At 40.1% G+C, this 11,545-nt stretch overlaps 1 pseudogene; it reads right to left on the reverse strand.

Moving 5' to 3' along the window:
* Positions 1-3,734: 3,734 nt before the first annotated feature.
* LOC110199058 (deoxynucleoside triphosphate triphosphohydrolase SAMHD1-like) lies at positions 3,735-6,079 on the reverse strand (annotated as a pseudogene).
* Between the last annotated feature and the right edge of the window lie 5,466 nt (positions 6,080-11,545).

An 11,545-nucleotide genomic window follows, 5' to 3' on the forward strand; every position in this document is an offset into this window, starting at 1 on the left:
GTATCACCTAAATCTTTAATTTATTCATTCATTCACTTATTCATTTATTTACTTATTTACTTACTTACTCTTAGTTTTCAACATTCATTTCCACAGGATTTTGAGTTCCAATTTTTCTCCCCATCTTTCCCCTACCCTCTCCACATGACAGTGTGCATTCTGATTACCCCTTCCTCTAATCTGTCCTCCTTTCTATCACCCCCCCCCTTCTTTTTTCCCATTCTCCTTCTATTTGCCTGTAGGGTAAGATAGATTTCTATACCCCATTGCCTGTGTATCTTATTTCCTAGTTGCATGTAAAAACAGTTTTTAACATTCATTTTTAAAACTTCAAGTTCAAAGTTCTCTCTCTTCCTCCCTCCCCACCCACCCTCATTGAGAAGGAAAGCAAATTGGTATTGGTTATATACATGTAGTCATGCAAAACACTTCCGTAGTAGTCATGTTGTGAAAGACTAACTATATTTCCCTCCATCCTATCCTGCCCCCCCATTTATTCTATTCTCTCCTTTGACCTTGTGTCTTCTCAAAAACATTTGCTTCTGATTACCCCCTCCCTCAACCTTCCCTCACTTCTATCATCCCTCCTTCTCTTATTCCCTTGCCCTCTACTTTCCTATAGGGTAAGAGAGGTGTCCATACCTAATTTTGTATATATGTTATTCTTTTCTTACACCAAATCTTATGAGAGTGTAATTCCTCACCTCCCGCTTCTTTCCTTCCACTGTAAAAGCTTTTTCATTTCTCTTTTATGGGAAATAATTTATCCCATTCTACCTCTCCCTTTCTCCTTATCCCAGTGCATTCCTCTCTGATCTCTTAATTTTATTTTTTAGATATCTCCCCTTCATATTCAACTCACTCTGTGCCCTCTGTCTATATATATATTCCCTCCAGCTACCTTAATAATGAGAAAGTCTCATGAGTTACACATATCATCTTTCCATGTGGGAATGTAAACAGTTCAACTTTAATAAGTCCCTTATGATTTATCTTTCCTGTTTACTTTTTCAAGCCTGGTTCCTTTTAATAATGGTATATTAACATTCAATTGTTAAACCTCTACCCAGAATCTGGGATCCATTGGACTAACAGTAACTTTCCCATATTTATGCTGGCCGTAATATGCTTTTTTAGATATATTCACAAAGATTTATCACAGTATTTTTCCACACCTGTCACAATAATTGATTTTTTTAATGTGCAATGTTTTAATAAGATAATATTATATAATTCCAGTGGCAGAGATGCCAAAGTCTATATACAAACATCAAAAGTGTTTCCTAAGTAAAATTTGGACCTGGTAGCCTAAGCAGGGAGGCAAACATTATAAAATAAAGTACATCTGCCTCAACAGGACAAAAATGCAAACAGCAGATTTTGATCTTCTACTCCTACCTCCCCAAATTGTGCACAACAATGATATAGCAGTGGCATATAAAGTTCAAGAATCAAACATGATTAAACAATAGCATTTTGCAGAAATAAGGCAATCTTTGCTATTACATTCCTGCCTCTGATTCTGGATACACAATCTTAATAAAAAGCACTTATACAGCACAATAATTCCAAGAACTTCATTTTTTTTGCCAACTTCCTCCCCCCCATCCTACTTCCTCTTGTCACCAAACAAAGTGATTCATCCAAAGTCATATAAGAAATCAATATTATATAATACAAAAAAGGAGAACTGAAGAAGTATATCAGGGGCCACATTTTCTTTTTCAGTTGACTAAATCAACCTAACATCATCTATTCTGAGGGAAGATGATGTGTAGATAATCCTCAAGTCTTGTCCACTTGCTATTTGTTTTTGTTTTTTGAGGCAATTGGGCTTCAGGGACTTGCCCAAGATCACACAACTAGTCTGAGGTCACATTCGAACTCAGGTCCTCCTGATTCCAGGGCCAGTGCTCATCTACTATGTCACCAGCTTCCCCATGCTTTTGGGATATAATCTTTTATTCACTTGGTGACTGTCTCTAATTTCCTTCTGGTTTGATCTTAGAATTGAGACCCTGAACACTCACTAGATTGGGGAAAGAAGGCTGCCCATCTAGGCCTCTGGGGACCATTCACTTGAAGATCAAGAGAAATGGAAGACATCACACTGTGATCTCATTCAATTTAAAAAAAAATTAAGTGCCTATTGTGTATAAGGCCTCATATTAGGTACTGGGGGAGGTATAAAGGTAGTTAAACATGTTCTTTCCGCCCAAGGACTTTATAATCTAGCAAGGGAGGCATACACAACTACAGTACAGCACACAACACAATAAGGTCACATGAGAGGTATATAAAGTGCCACAAAGAATCAAAAGAAACAAAGACTGCTTCAGATGGGGGATGAAGGAGGTTTTTGTCTTGAAGGGCATGGAAGATTTTGTCTCCCAAAGAACAGCCTGGAAATGTCTGAGGACAACTGCTTTGGGGATGTGGCCTGCACTTCCCTTTTCCCTTGCCAGCAAGGCCTAGACTAAATAAGAACTTGGACTAGTTAGGCTGCACTGGCATGCACATATGCATGATGAAGGATGAGCAGGGCCCCAGGTCCTTTAACTATCCATCCCAACTCTGGGTACCCTGGGAAAAAGGAGATTCTACATTGGGCTGAGACTGAAAGCCACCAAGGAAGTCACAAGGATGGCAACAGAATCTTGTCCTTTCACTTGAACAATGTCTTAACAGGGTCTATTTTGTTGAGGGAGCAGAAAGTTACTCTCCCATCAGAGCAGTACCTTGGAAAAGTGTGATTTTTTTGTTTGTTTGTATTTTTATAGCAAGCCTTCTTACAGTCTTGTTTATTCAGAAATAAGAGTGAATGAAATCTGTTGAGTTAGAGACTTGATATAGGTTGGTAAAGGACTGACTAGACAGGGATCTACAAAGGCCACTTTATTCTGTCTTATGAGATGGGTTTGATTTGTAATAATGTACCTTGAACCCTTGTGCTTTTCTCCTAGAAACAACTTTTCTCCCAAGTGCTAACTCCAGCCTTGTTTTTTTTCAGATCTACAGAAGACTAGCAGGGTGAAGTTGGGTACCTTTCATCAAGGCATGCACTAACCTTGCAGGGCCAGGGTGGGCCCTATGCCTCTAAAGGATTCTGCTTTAGACAAATCTGAAGGATTTAAGAAGGGAAGGCAGGACAGCTTCAGTTTTCCATCCCACAACCAGGAGGCAACACACCAAGTCCATCAAGTCAGTTTTACATAAATGTTTTAAGATAGTTTTCCTCCCACAGGAATTGAGTGTATAAAATAGTGGTACTTTTTTATATGAAGAATTAAGAGCTGTAGATACCAAGACAATTCTGAATAAGTAAGAAAAAGGTTTACTTTTTTTCCTGCAATCTGCAAATTATATACCTATGTGATATAAGATCCTCCTGTTCCCTCCTATACAAATTACTCTATTGTAACTAAAAACATAAAATTGCCATGGAATTTGTTACTGTTTGTGATAAAATCCCCCTATCTGTAGCTCTTAGCTCCCCAAGTTAATTGAAAGAAAAAAGCTTGTGATTTATTTACATTCTGAACAACTTTTGATTGAGAGATATGTAGAACAGCTTTGTTTGAAGAAGCCAAGAAATAGATGATAGGTATGTTTAAGCCTTCTTGCAGCTTCGTGACTTGGGCAGATCCCTTTATAGGAAGCAGATATGTGGACACGGTACGCAAACATTCCTATTCTCTTAGTTTCCCAAAAATGTTGGCTCTGGGTTTGGAACCCTATCTATTATGATCTGGACTTTGGCCTCCATACAGGGAATTCCAACTTGGTTTCCTAGATAGTAATGTTGGGGCTACAACATCACCTGTAGTTTGTTGATTTTTTTTAATGCACCACTGAACAAAATATTTACTGGCAGAATCTAAACTTTGCTTGCCTGTTTTCTTACAGTGTACGTGGATAAGCTGTTCAGCAAAAATTTTGGGTAGAGGCTGTGAAACCTGATCTTTTGTAATCATGACTGCTTTACTTCAGTCACTCTTGTAATAGAAATGAACAATTATCAACAAGATTTATTTTTCTTTCATTTCATAATCCATGATGATACTATCAACTATGAAATCTTCAGGATTTAGTTACATTTTTAGGGTTATGTCTTTGGGATAGAAGCAGCAACAGCTTTTGGAAGTTGATCATATTCCTCCATTCTAATCTTCTCTTCTCCAGTTGGCCACAAACTTCTATAGTTTACAACATTCTACTTCGCTTAAAATGTCTCCCACCTCAGCCAATTTGTGATCAGTAGAGTGCAAAATGTCCAGAAAAAAAAATGTTATCTGTAAGTTTCCCATATCATCAATTGCTATAGAAAGCTTGTACTTCACCCCTCCCCAGTACCCTCTATTTGTAGGGATCTGCTTTAAGTAAGGTATCTGCAATCATTGCTTCAATAACGTTGACAACTTTAGGCTGGCAAGCCCTTCAGTGAAGGCAGTTGCCTATATGGAACATGTCACATAGATTTCAAACTTCCTTGTCTCTGCTGTAAATATGTTTCTTGTTTTCTACATCTCATACACAGGCAAACTTAATAAAGTGCTAATAGTTATTTTGAATTCCAAGGTGGTGGTAATCCCTAAAATGATTAAAAAAATGGAGCTGGCAAAATAATCCCATTCATCAGCATTAATGCTATGACATTTATTAGCTACTATCTCATAAAGTGTTGTTTTTGTTTTTATGTTTTGTTTTGTTTTTGTTGTTGTTTTTCTCTCTTCAGGTTACCCTTTATGTGGCACAAAGAACTATCTTGTGTTGAATCAAGAGGTCCCTGCATTTGTCCTTTGCTAAATATATATCTTCTTCCAGGATAAGCCCATAATTCCTCATTATAGTTTCAATTCCATTAACATTAACCAGGTGCTCTAACAGCTTGACTGAAGCTATTTCATGCTTCCAATTCAACTCAAAGCAAGCAAGGGGAATAAGCCTTCTATCAAACGTGTGTGAAAATGGTCCATGACCTAGATCATGACAGAGCCCAGCAATCTGAACAAAAAGCATATCCCATTCAGTTATCTGTAATTCAGGCTGTTTTTTCTTGCAGTACACTGACCAGACACCGTGCTAAATACCTAATACCTAGAGAATGCTGAAATAAGTTGTGTGAAACACTGGGAGAGGGGGAGGGGAATAAAAAACAAACAAACAAAACATAGTAAGAGCCTCCCAGCTGTTTAATATATTGAAGATATTGAAATTGAGATGTGTCAATAATTCAGATAAGAAGAGGGTGAAGATCTGTGTGGCCATGGATAGGTGATTAAATATCTTCATTGTATAATCATGACTTTGATTCACTTTACAATCCAGCAGCTTCTCTCTCCTAAAGACCTTACTTCAAGATTTTCAAGAAGTGATTCATCAAGGTGGGGCACCTGAGAGCCTTTGTTTTATTTTCAAGTCATAGGGGTTGGAGGTATTCAGAGATGGACAGTCACGGTTGGAGGGCTCCTGGGGGGTCGCCACAGGTCATGGGATTCACTGAGGAAGCAGTCACAGAGGAGGCTGGTGTGTGTGTGTGTGTATGGGGGAGTGGGAAGGGGAATCATCGACCAAGTCAGTAGTAATTGGGGAGGCAGCTGGTTGGGGGTTGATTATGGGGAATGTTCAGAAAACTAAATCTGGAGTGGTGAATTCCCTGTGGAGCAGGTAGTTGGGAGGGTTAGCTGACCAAGTGATAGGGTAGTTCCAGGGGGTTGGTCAAGGTGAGGGGAGGGCAGTCGCTAGTTTGGGTGGTGGTGGTGGCTTAACTGATGAGGTTATGAGTAAGGGAGTATCCCTGGAGGGGTGGTAGAGAGCCATAGGGTAGAGAGGATGTCTGGAATGGGGAGAGGGTGGCAGGCTTGAGAGAGAGGATGGGGGGACCCTGAAGGGGTGCCTGGAAAGCTGGAGGGTAGGAGGCTCCCTGGAGGAGTGGCTGGGGGGTTATTGGGGGTGGCTGGGGAAATAGAGGACGGAGTGGATAGACCCTTCAGGTGTTTGATGTGGCATCATCTGTACACCCATCATCCTCTGCTACATGGGAAGCATCTAGAGAGCAGCCCTGCTTTACTGAAGCCATGGTGGCTGAGGAGATCTCACAGCAGCTCCCACAATATGCTTTAAAAAAAAAAAGGATTTAATGTGAAGTGAGTCTTCTGACTAACTTACATAACTTTCATGTGCAGGTCACTCCCTGAGAGCATGACTGATGCATACCCTCCAATCTGTCTCCACTCAGGGTCCTAAGAGTACTAAGATTCTAAGACGGGTTAAAGCTACTATTTTCCAATCCCAATTATTATCTTCCCCATCCCCATTTAAGCAGTTGGTGTATTCTCAAAATGACTGACAAAGTAATATCAATTAGTTTTTATAGAGATATTTAGAGAAAAACAAAGCCAGAATAAAATTACAAAAATGCTTCTTCCCTTTCCCCAAACCAGTGAACGTTTGCCTCTAAATCTTGATCCCTAAGTATACTGGGCTTAAACTTAAAGTGGTGGCTACAATCATCCCTCCTTAACCTTAAAGTGGTAGTTGTAATCATTCTCCCATATTAACTTCTAGGTACAGAAGAGAAGATGTATGACACTCTCTGGCTAGCAAGTCACAGTATTTCAGGTTCTGGGTTAATTCACTGCTGGGATTAGTCAAATAGGTCATTCATGGAGTATGACTCATTCCTAGGTTTGGTCTCTAGACCTTTGGTGTCTCTTCTGCAAGGAAACATAACAAGAATTTATTAAGAACTTACTCTGTACCAGGTTCTAGGTTAAGAAAGGATGATATGAATACAAGACACATAGAAAATCCTTGACCTCAAGGAACTCACATTCTACTGAAGGAGGACAACACAGAAAAGGGAGCTGAAAAAGAGGGAGTGGATATGTTAAAGTGCCTGGTGGAGGGAAGGCGTTTGAAATCTGGAAAGTCAGAAAAACAGCAAACAGGTCAGTGAATGTTAGATGACCTGACTCCCTCTCCAAAATGGAGATCCCAGGAGGAACTCACTGATGAGAGAGTTCCATTGTGAATGAATGATACACTTGAAGAGGACTCATGTGCTGAGGGAGGTTCCAAGTTAAGACTTCAGCAGAGGCAAGGTGTTGAAATCCAAAAATTCAGATCACACATGGTTCTGTGCAAAAGGAAAGAAGAAAGAAATAAGGCAATCCCATTGCAAACACAGGTTTGCCCAGGGGGCCATGTTCACATGAGCTGCCTGGTAGCAGGGAAATTTATTCCCCACAAATACCTTTATTTATCAAGTTAGGGTCTTTCATTTTCACATTTTGTTGTATCTCAGTAATTAAGGAATCAATCACTTATTACTCAGTGAGCAGAAAGTAAACAATCCCAAATGTGTCTCTGTGTTCAGAACTGAAAAAAAAAAAAGGACCATCCATTACATGTCATCATATCAGGAAATACGTTCCTGACTTCCACCTCTGGGAGCCAAGATGGCAGAGTAAGAGCTAAGTCACTCTTACCCTCTCTTATTAACCTCTGAAAGCCCAGGAAATATCACCCTAGGAAAAAAAAAAACCTGGCACAGATGAACCAGAAGAAAGATGGGGTGCAGGCAGTCTAGTAGCCCAGGTAGCTTGAGGGATTAATGGGAAATGCCTCTCTTACCCTAGGGGAGGGGAGAAGTTCAGAATGGGAGGCATCCCAGCAAGCTAGTGGAAAGCTCCACCTCAGCATAACAGGAGGAGAACCTGAAGTCCAGGTGGTGGAGCAGGCAAATGCTGACACCTGGACCTCTGAGTGCCTCACTGAGGGCAGGGAAACTAGTAGAAACTAGTTTGGAAAACCACCACGTTCCTGGGCATTCTACAGCAACTGGCTTTCCCAGTGCCTCAGCAAAACTAAGGGAAGCAGCATTCCAAAGGACCCAGGCAAATAAACAACCTATGACAATGCATCTGAAATAAGCCAAAGAAATCTAAAGGAAGGAAAAGCCTGGGTCAGCAGGAAGTCTCCAAGAGCCACATACTGTGTATGTGCCATGTACTGCTGAGAAAAAAAGGATATCCCTTTCTATCCACATTCAATTTTCTCCAGAGATCCATCATACCTAACTTTTCTAATATTCTATTCACCTCCTTAAATTCTTTCTTGTTCTAGTTCAGAGATGGGAAAGTTGAGGTTCCCAACTAGTATAGTTTTGCTGTTTATTTCTTCCTGTAACTCCCTGCACTTCTCTAAGAATTTGGATGCTGTATCATTTGGTGCATATATGTTTAGTAATGATATTATTTCATTCTCTATGGTTCCTTTTAGCAGGATGTACTTTTTGCTTTGTCTAAGATCAGAATTACCACCCCTGATTTTTTTTTCTTCAGCTGAAGCATAGTATGTTCTGCTCCAGCCTTTTACCTTTACCCTGTGTGTGTAGTTCTTTATCAAATGTATTTCCTGTAAACAACATATTGTAGGATTATGGTTTTTAATCCATTCTGCTATCCACTTCCATTTTATGGGAGAGGTCATCAAATTCACAGTTATGATTACTGTCTGTGTCTTTCTCTCCATTCTGTTACCCCCACCATTGAGGCTGTTTGTTCTCCTTCTTCCCTCCTCACTAGAGTTTTGCTTTTGACCACTGCCTCCCTTAGTTAGCCTTCCTTCTTTTACCCTCCTCCCTTTTCTTCCCCTTTATTCTTATTACTTCTTTCCTCCCTTCTATCCTCCCTCCCTTTTCTTATCACTTTCCCTCCTGCTGTCTATAGGGTAAGTTTGCTTTCTATATCTAACTGATTATGTCATTCCCTTCTTGAGCCACATCCAATGAGAGTAAGGTTCAAACAATGCTCATATCCCTCCTTTCTTTCCCTCTACTGTAATAGGTTTTTGTGCCTTTTCCTGTAATATATTTTACCCTTTTCTGTCTCCTCCTTTCCTTTTTTCCTAGTACAATCCCTTAATTAGATCAGATTAATTAACTTACTTATAATCTATTTAACCCACTTAATTTGATTTTTTTTATCATTACAGCCATGTCAACTTATACCCACCCCCTCTATGTATACCCCTTTAAAATGGTGTAATAACAATACAGTTCTCAAGAATCACAGGTGTCATCTTCCCTTGTAGGAATGTAAACAATTTGCCCTTATTAATAACATGTTGTTGTTGATTTTCTTTTTATGTCTCTTTTGAGTCTTATATTCAGAGATCAAATTTTCTGTTGAGCTCTGGTCTTTTTATTAGGAAGGTTTGTAAGTCCCCTATTTCATTGAATGTCCAACTCCTCCCCTGAAAGGTTATGTTCATTTTCACTGGGTAGTTGATCCTTGGTTGTAATTCAAGCTCTTTGCCTTATGGGATATCATATTCCACATCCTACAATCTTTTAATGTGGAAACTACAAGGTCTTGTATAATCTCTACTCTGGTTTCATGACATTTAAATTGTTTCTTTCTGTCTGCTTACAATATTTTCTCTTTGACCTGGTAATTTTCATATTTGGCTACTAAATTCCTTGGTGTTTTAAATTTGGGATCTTTTTCAGGAGGTTATCAGTGGCTTTCTATCACTATTTTACCCTCTGGTTCTAGGACCTAAAGGCAGTTTTCCTTGATGATTTCCTGAAAGATGCTGTCCAGGCTCTTTTTTTATTGTGGTTTTCAGGTAGACCAAAAATTTTTAAATTGTTTCTCCTGGATCTATTTTCTATGTTAGTTGTTTTGCCAGTGAGGTATTTTACGTTTTCATTTATATGTTCATTTTCTTTATGTTTGACTGATTCTCACTCTCTCACAGAGTCATTAGATTCCACTTGCCCACCTCTAATTTTTAATAAATTGTTTTCTTCTATTAGATTTTGTACCTCCTTCTCTCTTTGGCCAAATGTATTTTTTGGGTCTTGTTTTCTTCAAGGTACTTTTTTCCACCCATTTGGTCCAATTGTATTTTTTAAGGACTTGTTTTCTACAGTTAATTTTTTATCCTTCCTTTTCCAAGCTATTGACTCTCTCTTGCATACCTCTCATTTTTTCCCAAACTTTTCTTCCATCTCTCTTATTCAACTTTTAAAATCCTTCCTGAGCTCTTCCAAGAAGGCTTTTGGGGCTTCAGACCAGTTCATATTCCCTTTTGAAGTTTCAGTTTTGGCTTTGTTGACAATTTTGTCCTCTTCAGAATTTCTGCTTTGATCTTGACTGTCCCCATAATAAGAATTTATGTTACATTTCTTTTTGCTCATTGTGTTTGCATATTTCCTGGCCTTTAAAACAAAATCTGAGCTCCCCTCCAGAGGAGCAAGGGCCACTGACCCAAGCTTCTTGTGCTGGGTGCCCAGGGGGACTGTTCACTGCCTTTGTGTGTTGGGGCCTCAGATGCTGGCAGTTGGAGCTGTAGGGTTCTGGCAGCTTACCTGGTGTTGGGCTGGAATCAATAACAGCTTTAGGGGTAGGGGTGGGTAGTCTGGCCCCTGGAGGTTGCTAGCTCACCTGGGCCTTTCACTTTCTTTGGCTCCTTGCAGATGGATGTTTTGCTGCTGCAGGATGTTTCTCCACTTGGGGCTTTCCCTATTGGAATTGTGCTTCACAGAGTTTTTCTGAGGCACCAGGAGATTTGGCTGCCAGAGAGTGCTGTGGCATGTTGTGGTTTTCTGATCCAGTTTCCACTGGTTCCTCTGCCTGTACTGAGGCACTCAGGGGTCCTGGTGTTGCTGCTTACCTGCTCCACCACCTGGCATTCAGGAACTCCCCCTGGTATGCTGAGGTGGGGCTTTCTGCTTGCTTGCTGGATGTCTCCTGTTCTATATTGCTCTCCTTCCCCCAGGGCAAGAGGAGCCTTTCCCACTAGTCCCTCAAACTACCTGGGCTACTGGACTGGGGCGCTCAGTCTGTCTGCTGGTTCAGCTGTTCCAGGATTTTTCCTGGGGTGATTTTTCTGGGCTTTCAGAGGTTACTAAGGGATGTTGAGAGTAACATACTTCTTACTCCACCATCTTGGCTTCTGGAAGTGAAAAAATAACCTATTGCACTTGTTTTTTGTTGAGTTGTTTTAGTCATGCCCAACTCTTGGAAACCCCCTTTAGGGTTTTCTTGGCAAAGGTTCTGAAGTGGTTTGCTATTTCCTTCTGTAGCTCATTTTATAGATTAGGCTAACAGGGTCAAGTGAGTTGTCCAGGGTCACAAGTAAGTATCTAAGGCCAGATTTGGACTAAGTTCTTCTTGACTCCTGGACCAGTGCTCTATCTATTGTATCAACAAGCTGTCCTTTTGCACAGGGAATACCAAAATTTTTCTAGGGGTCTCTATACTATAAATATCAACTTTGAAGATCCAGGAGAATTTCTTATGTCACCTTATACCAAAGGGTAGCTGAAATTTCTCCTAAAAAACAAGTGCCACTGAAATGGGATTCCCAATTAAAGTTTAAACACACCTATCAATAGGAGAAACAGGATCAGTACAAGTAGAAAGAAATGAGATCATACAGTTCCTAAACAAATATTAGGTTCCATAGAAATGGGATTATGCACATGGGTTTGATTACTCAGTTTCTAGGCCACTAGGTAAACATCCTATGGGCC

The sequence above is a fragment of the Phascolarctos cinereus genome, unplaced genomic scaffold (assembly GCF_003287225.1).
Source record: "Phascolarctos cinereus isolate Bilbo 61053 unplaced genomic scaffold, phaCin_HiC Scaffold_5;HRSCAF=322, whole genome shotgun sequence".
Classification (NCBI taxonomy): domain Eukaryota; kingdom Metazoa; phylum Chordata; class Mammalia; order Diprotodontia; family Phascolarctidae; genus Phascolarctos; species Phascolarctos cinereus.